This window comes from Elephantulus edwardii, unplaced genomic scaffold (genome assembly GCF_000299155.1).
Source record: "Elephantulus edwardii isolate Elephantulus edwardi_28Jun2011 unplaced genomic scaffold, EleEdw1.0 scaffold00028, whole genome shotgun sequence".
Taxonomy (NCBI): Eukaryota; Metazoa; Chordata; class Mammalia; order Macroscelidea; family Macroscelididae; genus Elephantulus; species Elephantulus edwardii.
This window is the reverse complement of record NW_006399778.1, coordinates 14063899-14078356: the sequence shown is the minus strand read 5'-3', so window position 1 is coordinate 14078356 and position 14458 is coordinate 14063899. Positions and strand designations below refer to the sequence as shown.

Sequence of the window (14458 nt, the reverse complement as noted above, 5' to 3'; positions counted from 1 at the left end):
ATTGGGGGTAGGGGGTGGACAGGGAGAAAAGTGCAACAATGAATGACTGAAAGCCCTAAGTCTCTGTAAACTTTCATTAAAATTAATTTTTAAAAAATCTTTCCCATGTCACAGCTAACAGAGCCAGGGTTGACCACCTCACCCCTTTGTCACAGGTGCTGTGGTTCCATCCCCTCAAGCCCAGTTTCCCGTTTCATTCCCTCACCTTGCCCGGCCAGCACCTCTCTCTTCACTCCTCCCAGCTAGTCTTCATTTTCTCCCATGGAGCAGCTGATGGGTTTGAATTGCCTGCCTTTGGGTCAGCAGTGCCTCACCCATTGGTAATTGCTAAATTGGCCTTACCCATTTGGCTACCAGCATTTATTAAAGAAAACTAGAAATTATGAAAAATGAAACCAAACAAGGTCAACATCCTAGGCATTGGTGGACTGAAATTGGCCATTTTTAATCTAATAATTATATGGTATACATCGGGATGGGTTTTTTTTCTGAGTACAGTTTACTTTATTGATGGTGGGTGCATGACAAGATGGGCTCTCCAAGCCCCTCCCCTTTCTCAGGGGGATTGGATGGAAACTGTGTCAAGGATGTGAGATTCTCAGTGTGTGGGAGGATCGAGTTGGGGCAAGGACTTCCCAGCAGCTGAGGGTCTCTCTCTCTTCTAGTGCTATTGCTGGGGCTGGTGGTCCAAGGGGCTCTTATTCTTTGGAGGCCATGTGAACCATCAGGTCAACCACCCGGTTGCTGTAATGAAATTCACTGTCATACCAGGAGATGAGTTTGACAAAGTGGTCATTCAGGGCAATGCCAGCACCAGCATCAAATGTGGAAGAGTGGGTGTCACTGTTAAAGTCACAGGAGACAACCTGGTCTTCAGTGCAGGGGCCCTTATGATGCCTGCTTTACTACTTTCTTGATGTCATGATATTTGGCAGCTTTCTCCAGACAGCAGGTCAAGTCCACAACTGACACACTGTGGGGACATGGAAAGCCATGCCAGTAAGTTTCCAATTCAGTTCAGGTATAATCTTGACCACGGCCTTGGCAGCACCAGCAGATGTAAGGATGATGTTCTAGGCAACTCCACGGCCATCACGCCACAGCTTTCCAGAAGAGTCATCCACAGTCTTCAGGGTGGCAGTGATGACATGGGCGGTGGTCATGAGTCTCTCTATGATGCCAGAGTTGTCATGGATGACCTTGACCAGGGGAGCCAAGCAGTTGGTGGTACAGGAGGCATTGCTGACAATCTTGAGAGATACTTATCATGATTCATGGCCATCACAAACATGGGGGCATCGGCAGAAGGAGCAAAGATGATTTATTACCTGTTAGGCACCACCCTTCAGGAGAGCTCCAGCCTTCTCCAAGGTTGTGAAGACACCAGTGGACTCCACAACATACTCAGTACCAGCATCACCCCACTTGATGTTGGCGGGATCTCATTCCTGGAAGATAGTGATGGCTTTCTCACTGATAACCAGCTTCCCATTCTCAGTCTTGACAGTGCCGTTGAACTTGCCATGGGTGGAATCATATTGGAACATATAGACCATGGAGTTGAGATCAATGAAGGGATCATTGATGGCAACAAAATCCACTTTGTTAGAGTTAAAAGCAGCCCTGGTGACCAGGCGCCCAAGTGTGGCCAAATCCTTTTACTCCGACCTTCACCATCATGTCTCAGGGATGCGGCTGAGGCTGCACAAGAAGAGAGGGCAGTCTGGATCGACGAGGAGCAGAGAGCTGGTATATATCATTCTTAGAGAGTTCTAGTGGCTTAGTGGTAAAGAATTGTGCTTCCAACCCAAAGGTTCATGGTCCAAATTCACCAGCTGCTCCACAGAAGAGGGATAAACAATGCCCTCCCATGCATTTACTGCCTCTGAACACCCACCAGAGGGTCAACTCTGAGTCAGTTCTGACTACATAGTATTCAACCACAACATCATACTTAAAAAAATAAAGCTTCAGTGAGATTGATACAGTGACTTCAACAATGGTCTGTGTGATAGCACAAGTCAGACAGGATTTTGTTCTATTGCATAGAATTATACTTAACAACAACAGGGCGAGGGGGTAGTTCTCAGCCCACCCCAGGGCATGCAAGGGGCAGATGCCCCATCTGAGTTCTTATCGAGCCTTCTGGCAGCCTCTGAGGAGCACACCTGGAGAAGTGTTGGGTTGTCCAGCACCTTTATGTCAGAGACAGGAAGAATCTGGACAGGGGCTGAGTTGACCTGGGGGCACCTGGTGAGGGAGGCATTGTCAGAGGTAAGGCAAGAGCCATGATTTGTCCACCGTGGCCTCAGCCTGTCCCCTCCTCACTACTCTGCACCTCCTCCGGCCTCCCAGCCTCCCTCGGGCGTACTCTGCACCTGCAGCCCCTCCTTCCCATCCTTACACCTGGAACCTGGCCTTTCCCCAAGAATTCACAGGGCAATTAATTCCCAGAGCACTGGTTGCAAGACATACCCCTGATCCTCCACAGGCTGCCTTCCTCTGAGAACCTTCTGATAACTGCACATGCCCTTCTAAGGCTGGTCTCCCACCTGTTGTCTCAAATACTACCTCTCTGCTCATTCTGATGCACACATCACCTTCCAACCAGATGTGGCTTCTTCCTCCCCTAAACTCCTGGGGATTCTGTTCCAGTTCTTCAGACCCACTCCCACTGCTCCCCCTGTGGATATTCTCCTGCACTTCTGGGAAACTGGCCCTGAAGTGGCAGCACTGGGTTGTGAACACAAGTAGGCTGACATCAAAGCTTCTCTGTAAAATATGGCCTCTGTGGTCCAAGGCCCCCATCTTGAGTAAATCAGCATTTGACTGTAGTGGATAGCTTTCCTTGTTTTTTGATCCACCCAGTATGTGAGCCCTCTGCCCCCTTGCTTCATTTTGACAAATATCACAGGTAGGAATGTAGGTCTTAATGGAGACCTTCTCCAAACTCTCCTTTTATTTTCCCAGACTCCCTTGCAGCGTGGTCATGGTCATGTGATCTGAACTTGGCCAGTGAAATACATTTGCCCTAGATACATACATGTACTACCAGAGCTAGCAAAGCAAAGATCATGCTCAATGGAGGAGCTATTTTAGGGGCAGACGACGGCAACAGTGGATAAGAGGCACAGCTGTGTCCAGTTGCCAGAGCATGGTTGTCTGTGATGACCAGTTATGTCAGCAGGAAAAAGGGAGTAAGGGGTGCAGGAAAGCCCAGGGGGTGGACTAGGGCTGACTGTTGTCCTATCCTATCCTATCCTATGCCATCCTCGTCGTTTCTGACACATTTGAGCTCATTACTGCAGTCACTGTGTCAATGCATCTGATTGGGGTTCTTCCTCTCTTTCACCTACCCTCTCCCTCTCCAAGCTTGATGTCCTTTTGCAAGAAATAATCTCTTCTAGCAACATGGCCAAAATATGAGAGACAAAATTTTATCACCTTTGTGTCCAAGAAACATTCTGTGTTTCTCCAAGACATACCTGTTTATTCTTTTGGCAATCCATGAGATATTCAACATTCTTCTCCAACACCACAGCTCAAAGGCATCAATTCTTCTTCTGCTATCCTTATTTATTGTCCCGCTCTCAAATGCATAGCAAGTAACTGAAAAGACGATGGCCTGAATTAGACACACTTTAATGTCCAGACTGAGATAATCTCCCCTCAGTAATTTGAAGAGATCCTTGACTTCAGATTTTCCTAATGCAATACATCGCTTAATCTCCTGACTGCTAGGTGTTGATTGTGGATCCAAATAAGATGAAATCATCAGTCTTTTCTCAATCTATCATGATGTTGTCTATTGGCCTAGTGGAAAGGATTTTAGTTTTATTGATGGTGAGATGTAATCATACTGAAGGCAGTAGACTTCAATCTTCTGCAGCAAGCATTTCAAGTCCTCCTCACTTTATAGCAAGCAAGATCTGCATACAATAAGTTGTTAATGAGTCTTCTCCAATCCTGATGCCACGTTATTTTTCATAGTGTCCAGCTGCTCAAATTATTTGCTCTGCATATGGAAAGAGGGTATAACCCTGAATTGAATTAGGATTGTGGTGGTGGTGGTGGTGGTGGTGGTGGTGGTGGTGGTGGTGTGTCCATCAAGTCAGGACCAACTAATAGCTGACCCTCTAGTGAGTTGTAGAGGCTGTAAATCACAAGAGAGGAGAATGTCCATCCTTCTCCCATGGAGCAGCTGGTTGACTCAAACCACATGCCTTTGAGATTGCATCATAGCTTCTTACTACTAGGCCACCAGAGCTCCCTGTGGAATTGCTTTTAAATCTTCTTAGTGATTTAAAGTTTTCCAGTGAAATTGAAGCAATTTATGCTGAATAATTGAGAAGAATGGGAATCTCAAGACACTTAACTGTGCTCAAGGGAAATTTGTACAAAAATCAAGAAGTTGTTGGAACAGAACAAGAAAACACTGCATGGCTTAAAATCAGGAAAAGTGTTTATCAGAGTTGTACCATTTCTCCATACCTATTCAATCTGTTGTTGTTGTTGTTGTTGTTATGTGCCGTGGAGTCGCCTGCGACTCATAGCGACCCTATGTACAACAGGCCTAAACTCCGCTCTGTCCTGTGCCAATCGCACTGTCTCTGACACCCCCATCCCAATTATCCGAGTCACTGAATCAATCCACCTCATAGAGGGCCTTCCTCTCCTGCGCCGTCCCTCCACCCTCCCAAGCATGATGTCCCTCTCTAAGGACCGGTCCCTCCTCACAACATGTCCAAAGTAAGTTAGATGGAGCCTCAGAATCCTTGCCTCCAAGGAGCCACCCGGTTTAACCCTCTCCAGGACAAATCTATTTGTTTTCCTAGCAGTCCATGGTATTCTCAGTACTCTTCTCCAGCACCACAGCTCAAAGGCATCAATTCTCCTTCTATCCTCCTTGGTCATTGTCCAACTCTCTGATGCATAACAGGTGATTGCGAAGACCATGGCCTGTATCAGACGCACCTTAGTATGCTAAGCAAATAATTAGAGAGCCTGGACTATATGGAGAAGAATATGGCATATGATGGAAAGAAGATAGCAATAACCTGCATTATGCAGATGACACAACCTTGCTTGCAGAGAGTGAAGAAGAATTGAAATACTAACTGTAGAAGATTAAAGACTATAGCCTTCAATATGGATTACACTTCAGCATCAAGAAAACAAAGGGAGATCTGGTGGCCCAGTGGCAAGAAGCTGCACTGCAATCCCAGAGATATGCTGTTTGAATCCACCAGATGCTCCACTGGAGAAGGAGGGGCAATCTCCTCCTGTACCAGTCAGAACTGATTTGACGGTACACACACACACACACACACACACACACACAAATAAATAAATAATTTTAAAAAAAGAAGCTGCACTGCAATACCAGAGGTATGTGGTTCGAATCCACCAGCTGCTCTGCTGGAGAAGGAGGGGCAATCTCCTCTTGTACCAGTCAGATCCGATTTGACTGTACACACACAAAAAAATTCTAATAATTTTTTTTAGAAAAGAAAACAAAAATCTCTACAACATGTCCAATAGATAACATAGATGGGGAGTAAATGTTGACATTATCAAGAATTTTATTTTGCTTGGATCTACAACCAATATCATTGTAACAGTGGCCAAGAAATCAAAAGACATGTTATATTGGGCAAATTGGCTGTTAAGGATCTCAAAGAACTAAAATAAGGATGTCATTTTAAGAGTAGGGTGTGTCTGACTGGAGCCATGATATTTTTCAATTACTTTGTATGCATGTGAAAGTTGGACAATGAACAGGGAAGACCAAAAGATGAAGGCTTTTGAATTGTGGTGTTGGTGAAGGGTTGCACTACCAAAAGAGCAAACAAAACTGTCTTGGAGGAAATGCAACCAGAATATTCTTTAGAGGCAAGGACAAAATTTTGTCTCATATACTTTGAGTCTGTGAACAGGAAGCACTGGTTCTTGGACAAAGAGATTATGCTGGGGAAAGCAGAGGATTGGCAAAAGAGAGGAAGACCCTTAGTGTGGTGAATTGTCACAGTGACTGCAGCAGCGGACTCGAGTATGTCTGAGATCTTGAGGACAGTACAGGACAGGGCAAGATCTTTATCTGTTGTTCACAGGGTTTCTGTGAGTTGTCGACAACTTGAAGGCACCTGACAACAACAACAAAAGACATAAACTAGACTGGAAAGCAGCTCCCATTCTTGAACTGATCAATCTGACTCACAAACTTTCTGACCCTGGAAACTAAGCAAACTTTCAAGGCAAATATATTAATGGCTTTATAATTTTTAATTTTCTAGTTCTGGAAATTATTCAAGATTTGTTATGATCTACACAGTTAAATGCCTTTGCATAGACTATAAAACATAAGTAAAGGGTTTTTTGGTATTATTTGCTTTCAGACATAAACTATCTGAGATGAGTAATTATATCCCTCATTTCATGGGCTCTTCTGAGGTACAGCTTGAATTGGTATTGTTCAGGCCATTGTGTAATAATCTTCAGCTAGATTTTACTTGCATGCAACATTATTTCTATTGTTCAATAATTACCATACTCGCTGACCACTCCTCATGGCGGTGAAAGCTTGGGCACCGTATGGTGGTGATTGAGGAAGCCTGGTGGGCAGGCACCGAACTCTGGCCCAGCCCCCACGAACACCCTGGGCTCCGGACTCCTGATGCTTTGCGGGTGTTGAACCCTTCCCGGGCGGGACAATGGTGAAATATTTCCTGGGCCAAAGCGTGCTCCGGAGTTCCTGGGACCAAGTGTTCACCGCCTTCTGGCAGCTGTACCTGAATCCCTACAGCAAACATGTCTTGAGGGAAGACATAGTACACCAGGAGGTTATCCCTGACCAGAAACTCCTGCCCCGGAGACTCCTGACCAAGACCAACAGCATGCCCGCTGAGCTGAGTGACTGTTACCTGCCAATGTTGCTCACTCAGTGTACAACCTGGAGGACTCTATTGTGGACCCATAGAATCAGACCATGACCACCTTCACCTGGAACATCAGGTTTGCCCAGCTGATGGTGGTGGAGAAATGCTGTTTACTGTGTGAACTCTTATAACAGGGGTTGGACCAAAACCCACCGAGAAGCCTGGGTCTCCTCTAGCTTGTTTGGTGTCTCCAGAGCTGTCCAGGAATTTGGTCTGGCTCGATTTAAAAGCAACGTCACCAAGACTTATGAAGGCTTTTGAATACATCTTGGCAAAGCTACAAGGTGAAGTCCCTTCTAAGACACTTGTTGAAACTGCCAAGGAAGTCAAGGAAAAGGCAAAAGGGACAGCACTGGCAGCTACAGAGAAGGCCAAGGACCTAGCCAGCAAGGCAGCCACCAAGAAACAGCAGCAGTAACAGCATCAACAATTTGTGTAGCCATCATCGGCCCTGAACAGCCCTTCTACCACCACCATCGCACAGCAGACAATGCAGCTCCAACCCCCTAGCCCCAGTGTGCTCTCTTATTAAAAATCAACATCCAGCCCTATCTCTTGCCTAAGAGATAGGCTAGGGCGAGGGGTAAGGGTCTTGTTTGGCATCTACAGATCAGCAAGCATGTCTTCCATGGTCTGTGCTGGTTCTGCATGTTCCTCCCATTTGGCAGCTGAGGCACAGAGAGGAACAGACTTGCCTGGGTCAGTGTACAAGTGAAGTGGGAAATGCTAGACTGTAAGCTCCGTGAGGGCAGGGATCTGTTTGCTCTCAGATGTGTCCCAAGTATTTGGAATAATATCTACTATGTAATCAGCACTCAATAACTGTTGACTTAAAAAAATTACCATACTCCATTGGATCATCTTTTTTTGTAATGAAAACAAATATATATCTCTTCCAGTTGGTTGGTCAGGTAGCTGTTTTCCAAATGCCATAGTATAGACTAGTGAGGAAATGCAAGGCTGCATCTGTGCTAAAACACCTCAACTGACATTCTAATTATTCCAGGAGCCTTGTTTTTTGCCAATAGCTAATGTTAGATAGATCTTGGCTGAAAGCAGGGAGTACCAGAGGAATATCTATCTGTGTTTCATTGATTATGCAAAGGCATTTGACTATGTGGATCACAACAAACTGTTACTAACTCTGAGAAGAATGGGAATCTCAGAACACTTGATCGTGCTAAAGCGAAACCTATACTTGGACCAGAGGCAGTCGTCAGAACAGAGAAACATTGCATGGTTCAAAATTGGGAAGGGCGTACGCCAGGGATGTGTCCTGTCTGTATGCAGAACAGATTATCCGGGAGGCTGGGCTCTATGAGGAGAAGTGTGGTATCAGGATTGGTGGAAGAATCATCAACAATCTGCGTTACGCAAATGACACAACCCTGCTTGTTGACACTGAGGAGGACATAAGGCACTTGCTGCAGAAGGTCAAGGACTGCAGACTTCAATATGGATTTATGGATTGAGGTTCAATATCAAGAAGACAAAGATTCTCACCACTGGGCCAATTGGCAGCATCAGGACGGATGGTGAAGAGATTGAAATTATTCACAGCTTTAGTTTGCTTGGCTCCACAGTCAACACTCTTTGCACCAGCAGCCAGGAAATTAAAAGGCGTGTTGTGATGGGAAACTCTACTGTTAAGGACCTCTCCAAAGTATTGAAGAGCAATGGTGTCTCTCTGGAGACTAAGGTGTGTCAGATACAGGCCATGGTCTTTGCAATCACTTGTTATGCATCAGAGAGCAGGACAATGACCAGGGATGATAGAAGGAGAATCGATGCCTTTGAGCTGTGGTGTTGGGTATGAATATTGAGTAAACCATGGACTGTTAAGAAAACAAATAGGTTTGTCCTAGAGAGGGTTAAGCCTGGCTGCTCCTTGGAGGCAAGGATTCTGAGGCTTCGTCTGACATACTTTGGACATGTTGTGAGGAGGAACCAGTCCTTGGAGAAGGACGTCATGCTTGGGAGGTCGAAGGGACAGCGCAGGAGAGGAAGATCTTCAATGAGATGGATTGACATAGACTGCAATTATGGGCTTAAGCACAGTAGAGGTGAGGATGGTACAAGTTTGAGCGAAGTTTTCATCTGTTTAGATGGGGTCATGAATTGGAGCCAACTTGATGACATCTAACCACAACAACAAGCTGCTGGGAGAGTTGAGGAAGCACTGCAGAGCTCTGGTATTTCTTTTTTTACTGTTCAATTAGTTTAGAAACAATGTCCTGCATGGAAGCAGTTTTACTTCTGTTTGTTTTCTAGAAGCTTGAAAACACCAATTAAAATAGGTAGCCCATTGTTTCTACTTAATTCAGAGCCGTTTTGTACTAATTTCTCATACTGAGGACTTAGTTTAGATAGTTCAAAAGAACTTCAAAGTAATCACATACTTTCTGAACTGTCTTTGGTAAGGCTGTGCCAAGCAGGAAGATACAAGCAAATGGCAGTGCTTATCAGTATATCAGGCAGTAGTCTCTGCAGGGACTCTGCATTGCTCCTAGATGTGGCATTTACAATTTTTCTTTATTTTTTTTACCTAACTTGAGTGAGAATTTACAAATTATATTGGCTTTAAAATTGTAAGTGTGTGTGTGTGTGTGCAAGTGTGTGTGTATAGTTTTTAACATTAACATATTCACAAGATTATCACACTCTCACCACTTAATCCCTGTAATTATCATTTCCACTTATCTCTTTGTATCTTCTAGTCTTTACCTTTGGGTAAATATTGCTCTGTTGATCTGCTGTAATTGGTTATTCTAAGTACTACAGTCCTCGCTGGTGTTATTGGTCCTCTTACAGCGCTATCTGGCAAGTTAAACTATGGGAGATAAGTTTTGTTCCAGGTTTAAAAGGTAACTGGTCTCAAGGGTTCCTCTAGACTCTATCATACCACTGAGCCTGTCTTTTTTTTTTCATGTCTTTGAATTTTGTTCTATATTTTTCATCACTCTATGCAGGATCTTCTATTGTGATGCCTATTAGAGGGGTCATTCGCACCATGTACTTCTAATAATTGATAATTTTTAAAGAAGGTCTGAGTTTATTTAACATTTAGGACTCTCAGTATAAGCAAAATTATGATGAGGAACACTGTAGGATTTGGACAATGTATTGCTTAAAATGTAGGGTTTTTATTGTGTGAGTTTTTGCTTGATGCTGGCAGGCAATCTAATACTCTAGCCTACTCACGACCCTAAGTGTTCTGTGGCTAGTGACCTGCCCTAACAACTCTTTAAAAACTCTTAGTTTCTTGTAACTCATAGAATTTAAGATTCCACAACATAAAAAACTTTTTTCAAAAAACAAAACTTTTTTCAGGGCTTATGCAAGAACCTCTACTATTACCACTAAACTCAACTCATTGTCAGTGATGAAGAACCAACTCATTGTTGGGCCTCCATTGGGTTTTTGAAGCTGTAAATCACACAGGAGGAAATTGCCTATATTCCTCCTGAAGAATCACCAGTGAATTTTTCAAAAATCCACCAGCAGATTTGGGGTTAGCTGCTCAACTTCCTACGGATTACCTCACCAATGTGGTGGAAGTCTTCGGCTGCTTATGGACTACACCTCCAGAGCCCCCACCAAAGACTCTTTTGTTTTGTTTTGGTTTTTTAATTAATGAAAGTTTACAGAGACTTAGGGTTTCCAGACATTCATTTTTGCACTTTTCTCCCTACCCACCCCCACTCCCCCCAATTCACTCTTCTCCTTGAAAAGAAAGAAAAACTCTTTCATTGTTATGCAATCCCTCCCCCTCCCCAAGTTCACTCCATTATGCAGTCTTCACTCTGGACTTCTGTAATGACAAGAACACCCATTCACATATCCCTTTTAAACAAAAAGACTTATTCTTACACCAGTAAAACGAAACCAGGTCTTTCAATAAATCTTGAAAAGATTCTATGTGTAGAAGTTACACTCAAAATTTGAGTGTTTTTTTTTCTCCCTTTAAGGCAACTCCTAAGATGAAGGTGAGGAACTCAAGGGGCTCCTGCTGGTATCAAAGCTCTAAGCTCTTTGCTTCATGAGGTCATAGAGGATACTTTTGATTCTCATTTTTGACACCAAAGAGAAAGAATCTCTGTTAAAATGACAGTAAAATGTTTATTGGAAGAATTTTTCACAATGAGTAAGGTCAGAAAATCAAGAACTTCGAAAGAAAAATTCTAATTTGTTGTCATTTACAAAATACTGCTTCAGTGGTTAGAAGATAATCAGAAGACCCTTTAAGCATTATTTTTTTTTCCAGTGGAAAAGCTTTAATTAGTTTAACAGTGATCATCTGTGTATATATTGAGGCCAGCCTGAGTAAGCATTCTTCCTGAGAATATACTGTGTGCAGGAGGGGAGGGAACCTGCAGGCTTCCTGAGGGAACAGGCTGGGTGACCTCTGAGAGTCACCTCAGAATGAACAATAAACCACAAAGTGGAGTTCAATGTCTCCTTATGCCAATAGCTCCTTTAGGGAGTTCCTCCACGTGAATTTAGACTCAAATTCCCACTCTGTCACTTTTGACAGCGGGATCTCTATAAAAATGGGGATAATAGAGGGAGATAATAATGTCGCTGGCCTCCTCTGGTGGCTTGGAGAATTCTGTGCCCTAAAATCACAGTGAGGCACTTGTGGCTGATTATTGTTATGTAGGAGTGTGTGCTAAGAAAACAAACAGATTCATCCTGGAGAGGGTTAAACCAGGTGGCTCCTTGGAGGCAAGGATTCTGAGGCTCCGTCTAACATAGTTTGGACATGTTGTAAGGAGAGACCAGTCCTTGGAGAGAGACATCATGCTTGGGAGGGTGGAGGGACAGTGCAGGAAGACCCTCTATGAGGTGGATTGATTCAGTGACTGGGGTAATCAGGATGAGTGTGTTGGAGATGGTGCGATTGGCACAGGACAGAGCAGAGTTTAGGGCTGTTGTACATAGGGTCGCTATGAGTCGCAAGCGACTCGACAGCACATAACAACAACAACAACGGAAGTGTGTGTGTAGAGTCCTTCCTTGGAAGAGCTCAGTCACCTGCTTTCTAAGGATATAATGATGAACTCATACAGGCCCAGTCTGTCTCTAGGCCTCAGTTTCTCTGTCTCATGAAGTCAGGGATTGGACCAGACTCTTTAAAACTACTTCCCAGGAATTAATGTGTCATATGGGCTATTTCGTCCTTACAGCTCTAAAGCAGGGTATCACTTGGAGTTACACAATGAGGTATTGAGGGTACCCGGCTGGGGCCAGGCCTTCTAGTTCACTACCCCTGCCACTCCTAGCTACTTAACTTTCTCTGGCTGAGGGGAGAAAGGTAATTGTTACAGCCTGTATCTATATCATATAAGTCCTCAGTCTCAGGACCTATTCTGTTAGATCCTCCCTGGAAGGGTCAGGAAGATCTTGAAGAGCCAGAAAGTCTCTCTCTCCTCTCATTATCTGTCTTCCTCAAGTTCCCTGTGGAAGATGCAGGTTCTGAATCCCAGAGAAAACTGTCAGTCATGCTTACCTCAGGAAGTCTCACTAAGCGTGCTGCAGGCAGAGCAACAGAGAAGAAGCCTGGGTATTTTCCCTTCGAACTGTGAAAGGCTCCTCAGAAAACTGTTTCCACATTATTGTTGTTGATATTATGAGCTGTCAAGACAGAACCAAGTCACCACTGATTTTCTATTTTGTTGTTGTTGTTGTTGTTGTTGTGTGCTGTCAAGTCGACCACAAGTCATAGCAAAGTTATGAACAACAGATCTGAGACCTGCGACACCCAAGACCATCCTCACTATCTCAGATGTACTGGAGCGTATTACAACAGTCACTGGGTCAATTCATCTTGTCTAGAGTCTTTGTCTCTTACACTCTCCCTCCACCTTCCCAAGCATGCTGTCTTTTGCCAAGGACTGGTCTTTCCTAAAAACATGTCCAAAGTATGAGAGGTGACGTTTCACCACCCTTGCTTCTAAGGAGCTCTCTGGTTTCACTTTTTCAAGACAGACCTGCTTGTTCTCTTGGCATCCATAGAGTATTCAGTATTCTTGTGCAACACCACAACTCAAAGACATCAATTCTTCTGTCATCCTTGTCCTACTTTCAGGCACACAGCAAGCAGTTGAGAAGACCATAGCTTGGGTCAGGTGTATCTTGGTCTTTAAGTTGACTTCATTACTCTTTAGTACTCTAGACTGGTCCCTGACAGTAGATTTTCCCATTACAGTTCATCTTTTGGTTTCTTGACTGCTGATAGCAATAGTGTTGCTTGTGGATCCAAGCAAGATGAAATCATTGACAACTTTAATCTTTCTTCCATCCGTACGTTGCCTGTTGGCCTGGTGGTGAGGACTTTTGTTTTCTTGATGTTGAGGCATAATCCATATTGAAGGCTGTAATTATTTTAATTAATTTTATTGGTTTTTATATAGTAATTTCTTTATGTTGTATTTCATTCATACACATTGTGTTTTATACAATCTTTCCTTTAAATTTTGTTTCATACAATCATTCATATACATTCTATTTTGCATTATTTATTTAATTAGTTTGTTTACAAAGTTGTAAAATTAGAAAGATAACTAGTAAAACATGTAGAGGAACTCAAGGTGGGGAGAGGGAGAAGCAGAGGGGTTAGAATAGTTAGGGGTGAAACCACAAGGTACACAGTTTGGTGGGTGGGTGGGGAAGCAAATGGGAAGAATCTAGGCAAAAAGACAGATTAATGATGCGCAAGGCCCAATGGTGATTAATTTTATAAAAAGTAATGCATGAGATAAGAAAGATGCAAATCAAAACCACAATGAGATACCATCTCACACAAGTAGCAGTGGTAAATAAAGTTTAACAGGACAGCAAGTAATAAATGTTGGAGAGGATGTGGAAAGAAAGGAACTCTTATACATTGTTGGTAGGATTGTACAATGGTACAACCACTCTGGAAGGCAATTTGGCACTTCCTCAAAAGGCTGAACATAGAAATTCCATATGAGCCAGCGATTCCACTGTTTGGAATAAACCCCGAGAGAATGAGAACTGAGGCACAAATGGAGATTTGTATTTGTACACCAATGTCCATAGTCACATTATTCACCATTGCAAAAACATGGAAACAGCCCAAATGTCCAACCACAATTGAATGGATTAAGAAATCATGATAGATTCACACAATAGAATATTACTTAGCACCCAGGAGCAATGATTTTGTAAATTACTACTTAATTTGAGATGGACTGGAGAACATTGTGCTAAGTGAACTAACTCCCATAAGGATAAATACTGTATAAGACCATTATTGTAGAATGAGTACAAGGACCCAAGGGGTGGGAGGGAGGGGAGGAACAGAGGGCTGGGGGTGGCAGAGTGTTTAATCATAGGGTGGCACAATTTGATGGGTGGAGGGGTGGGGTGAAGGAAATGGGAAAGATCCAGTGTGAAAAATAATATATACGAACTTTGTAAATAAACCAGTATAAATTTTAAAAAAACAAAACACCAAATATAATGCATGAGAATGATAGTATGAAACATAATGTGAATAA

At 43.4% G+C, this 14458-nt stretch overlaps 2 pseudogenes; one reads left to right on the top strand and one right to left on the bottom strand.

Annotated features, from left to right (window-relative positions):
• Positions 1-698: 698 nt before the first annotated feature.
• Positions 699-1677, bottom strand: LOC102861413 (annotated as a pseudogene).
• A 5033-nt stretch (positions 1678-6710) lies between these two features.
• On the top strand, positions 6711-7374 carry LOC102860991 (annotated as a pseudogene).
• The last annotated feature ends 7084 nt before the right edge of the window (positions 7375-14458 follow it).